The following is a 4,840-nucleotide window of genomic DNA, read 5'->3' as shown; positions in this document are numbered from 1 at the left end:
GCGCGCTGGCCCCCTGGTTCCTTCCTCACAACTACCTTCTAAGTCATATTTATTTTATTTAATATAACTACAAGAATTATGCTATATTATATTTAAGAATCGGGTTTATTACAATTTTTTATTTGTGTTTTTATTTACTTTAACTATTTAAATATCAATTTATATATTACATTATCTTATGGCGTTATATTAATTTTTTGTGCTCCTGCTAAAATATTTATGATAGAAGAGGGAGAGTTGTGGACCATGTGTCAAGTTGCATCAGGACAGTGTTTCCAGATTGGGCTAAAGTTATAAAAAAAAAATGGGCTACTTTTAAAGTAAATTTTGAGTTTAGCTACTTGCTACTTTTTAGGCTATTTTTAATATAAATTAGGCTAATTTGGGATACTAATATTAAGAAAGTCAATGATTGAATATTTATGTATTTATAATTTAATGTGTGTGTGTGAATCACAACTGCGTCAAACATTCTAGTGAAATTGAAATTGAAATAAGTTTATTGAGGTGAAATACACACAAAGGGATGAGGCAGCTCAAGCTATTCTCACCCCGTTAAAAAAAAAAGACATTCTAGTTGACCAACCGTATTTACCTGAATTTACTTGCGGGCCACTAAGACTCTAGTGGCCTCGACAAGGACAGAAGCCGGCGGCTTGTCATATGTCCCTCCTCCCCCCCATTTGCCTTTATGATTTTTTCCGGTTCGATTTTAAAATTTAACAGAATTTTAGCGTATACGGCTTCGGCAGGTAGGCAGTTCCATGGGTTTATAACTCTATGGTGAAATGGCATCTCTTGTTCTCATTCCTACATTATGGCTTGTTGAGCTTGAACACATGTGTTGTGTTCAACACATGTTATGTGTTGATATATTTAATACCCTATTAATATCCACTTTGTAATGTCCATTGTTCACAATTCAATCTGACTCTCTGCACCTATTTTCATTTTCAAATTACGACTTTTTACACCGAAAATATGCCAATTACTGAAAACGGCGATGGGTCATATTTTGCCCAAACCTCCCCTGCAGTTTTCAAAATATCTGAAATGTCGGAAATTTGACTCCTGAGTTGTGATTTTTGACCCGAATTCTGACTCTCTGCACCTATTTTCATTTTCAAATTACGACTTTTTACACCGAAAATATGCCAATTACTGAAAACGGCGATGGGTCATATTTTGCCCAAACCCCCCCTGAAGTTTTCAAAATATCTGAAATGTCGGAAATTTGCCTCCTGAGCGTGATTTTTTAGCCGAATTCTGAGTTCAATCATGTTATCCTGAGTACTCACCTAATTGTACTCACCTAATTGTGCTTGCGGGGGTTGAGCTTTGGCTCTTTGGTCCCGCCTCTCAACTGTCAATCAACTGGTGTACAGATTCCTGAGCCTACTGGGCTCTATCATACCTACATTTGAAACTGTGTATGGAGTCAGCCTCCACCACATCACTTCCTAGTGCATTCCATTTATTAACTACTCTGACACTGAAAAAATTCTTTCTAACGTCTCTGTGGCTCATCTGGGTACTAAGTTTCCACCTGTGTCCCCTTGTTCGTGTCCCACCCGTGCTGAAGAGTTTGTCTTTGTCCACCCTGTCAATTCCCCTGAGAATTTTGTAGGTGGTTATCATGTCTCCCCTTACTCTTCTGTTTTCCAGGGATGTGAGGTTCAGCTCCTTTAGCCTTTCCTCGTAGCTCAATCCTCGTAGCTCAATCCTGAGTTCTTCAGTACTTGTGGTCGCTCACGTGCCCATTGTTGATTGCAATGTTCATTGAATTTTGTAACTTGCTCATCAAAATTGTGACTTGCTTAGCTAAATGAATTGTGGGATTCAGTCCCTTGTGCCCATTATGTGCCTTTGTAACACTTTCCACTACCGCCCAAAGAATGAGTATGGGGTGCATAATAAATGAACTAAACTAAACTAAACATCTAAAGAAGAAGTAGTGTACCACATCAAATTGTTTGGATGTCTGATAATGGTATGATAAACAGAATACTTAGGAGCTACAAGAACTTTGCCTCAAGAGTGTAACACTTATATGCTGTGTTTACTATATTAACCTGCAATACAAAATGTGATTCTTGTACTGTGATTTGTGGATTTGTACTCACTGATTTTTTGAATCCCTTGAAGGACTTGAAGTAGAGGGAGGTAGAAATAGCCTAAACTACTATACTCCTTTCAGATGTATTTTATTGTCACAATAAATATAGTTGAACTTGAACTTTCTAAAGAATGTATATTAGGCTTTTCCAGTCTCTTCATATTATGAGCTATTCATGCCCATGCCACCTCTTCTTGTTCATGTGGTAGAACACCTTCCAGTGTTCTATTTGTCTTATTACGAACATTTTTGCATTGATTTTTTCATTCGATCAAAACCTCTTTAGTAAATACAGAGATAAAATATTTATTACAACTACTACTCATCTCTTCGTCATTATCAGCTACCTGACCTGTCTCAGTTTTTAATGGATCTATCCTTTCCCTAATCTTTGTTCGATATAACTGAAAAAACTTTATGATTTGTCTTTGCTTGCCCTGCTATGCGAACGCCATAGTTTCCTTTTGCCTTCCTTATCTCTTTTTTCTCCACTAGACAGTGTGACATTGTAATTGCCTGAATTAGGCTGGGATATCGATATCTATGGCAGATGGCTGCAGGTAATGAATCCCTAATAGTGAACATTTTAATTGTAAACTATGTGAACAAGAGATAGGACATGCTCTCCAACACTATATCTGTGATTGCCCTGTTATACGTGACTCAGACCAAATGGTATGAGGTACTTTCAGCTCTGTAATTACTTCATACGCTCCGGAATATTGGAACATATTCTTGTGCTGTACCCAGATTTTGCTTGTGCCCCGATTTTGCTAGTGGGGGGCTGTAGCGAGTAGATTATTCCAATAATATACTCGCTCCAAACGCATTAACCTAATAAGAAGAGCTTTGCTTCTCTCATTAGGCTAATGCGTTTGGAGCGAGTATATTATTGGGATAATCTACTCGCTACAGGCTAATAGAGCAGAGCTTTACATCCCATATTCTCTCCTATCAGAGTTGGTTGTTTTTGTTTTGAGGCTGGTATTTTCTCCCGTGATTCCATGTATGACTAACCATATGTGAGATGGGAATATTAGATGAACGCATAGCTAGTTTTTGATCTACACTGTGTAATCTTTCATATAGAATAGGGTAGCAGCACGTTGCTGTGTATACCTAAGTCTGCTAAAATAAAATAAAAATCTTTTTTAGCATTTCTAACCATTTCTAACCCTACCCATCAACATTGGTGTTCCTCAGGGCAGCATACTTGGCCCTCTCCTCTTTCTCATCTACATTAATGACCTTCCAAATGCCTCCCAACACCTCAAACCAATTCTATTTGCTGACGACACAACCTTCATTTACTCCAGTCCTGACCCTCTTGCTCTAAATGCCACAGTAAATACTGAGCTAAATAAAGTCCATCATTGGCTAACTGCCAACAAACTCACCCTTAACATTGACAAAACCTTCTATATTCTGTTTGGCAATAAATCCTCTAGTCTTATAAATCTCAAAATAAACAATACCCAAATTTGTAACAAATTAGATGGCAAATTCCTTGGCATTCTCATTGACAACAAGCTGAATTTCCAGGGACACATTCTAAATATATCAAAAAAAGTTTCAAAAACTGTGGGCATTCTTTCTAAGATCAGATATTATGTACCACGCCCTGCTCTGGTGACTCTCTATTACTCCCTTATCTATCCTTATCTCAACTATGGTATTTGTGCTTGGGGTTCTACTACCCAAAATCACTTACGTCCTCTAATTACCCAACACAAAGCCGCTATTAGAACAATATCCAACTCTGGCCCCAGACATCACTCGGTACCCCTACTCAAATCTCTTAATATGTTAGATATTAAGTCACTGCACATTCTCTCATGTGTATTATACATATATAAAACGCTAAACTATAATGCCAATCCTGATCTTAAAAGCTTCATAGAAGGTTGTAACAGAACCCATGAGCACCACACCAGAAATAAATACAGTTTTGATATTCCTAGAGTACGTCTTAATCAAACTAGAAATGCTCTGCAAATCAAGGGGCCCAGAATGTGGAATGACCTTCCCAACCATGTTAAAGACTGTCCCTCTCTCAACCAGTTTAAGATAAAAACTAAACACTACCTAATAAATTCCCTGTAATCTACCTCACTCCTCTATTGTCAACCCATGTCTGTTATTTTCTTTTTTTTTTCTTTTTTGTAATCAACACTGTTTGTCAACCTATTGTATTTGTGCTGCTTTTTCAGTCATGTTCCCCCTTTTTTTTTATCTTTATTTGTATTTGTTCTCAACATCTTTTATTCTTTATGCTCAATTAGTATTAAGTTCTAGATATTAATGTTTTTCTTGCCCGAAACGCATTGCGTAATAGTGGCTTTAGGCATTGTATGTACTAGCTCTATCTATATATCAATCCATTAATGTAACATCACTTGTATGTATATACCTTACCTGAATAAACATCTGAATCTGAATCTGAATCTGATGAGTTGGACGAATTCTTGTTCTAAACTGACTTCCCCATTATTAATCCTTTTATACCAAGCTCTCTTTCTACCTATAAGGTTTTTCGGACCCTTTATTATCCATTTCGGGTCATTATTTTTCGGCCTTTTCAATTTTTATGGTATACTACGTTCGTGTGATTTGCTTAGAATGTTTTTAAATAGGTTAAATTTTAAATCCACATCGAAATCCCTTCTTACGTCACCCGCTAGATTAGCGTGTCTCCAAAACCGGCCCACCCTCCATGCCTACTTT

This window comes from Procambarus clarkii, chromosome 19 (genome assembly GCF_040958095.1).
Source record: "Procambarus clarkii isolate CNS0578487 chromosome 19, FALCON_Pclarkii_2.0, whole genome shotgun sequence".
NCBI lineage: Eukaryota > Metazoa > Arthropoda > Malacostraca > Decapoda > Cambaridae > Procambarus > Procambarus clarkii.
The sequence above is the reverse complement of the archived record's forward strand: the minus strand, read 5'-3'. Positions refer to the sequence as shown.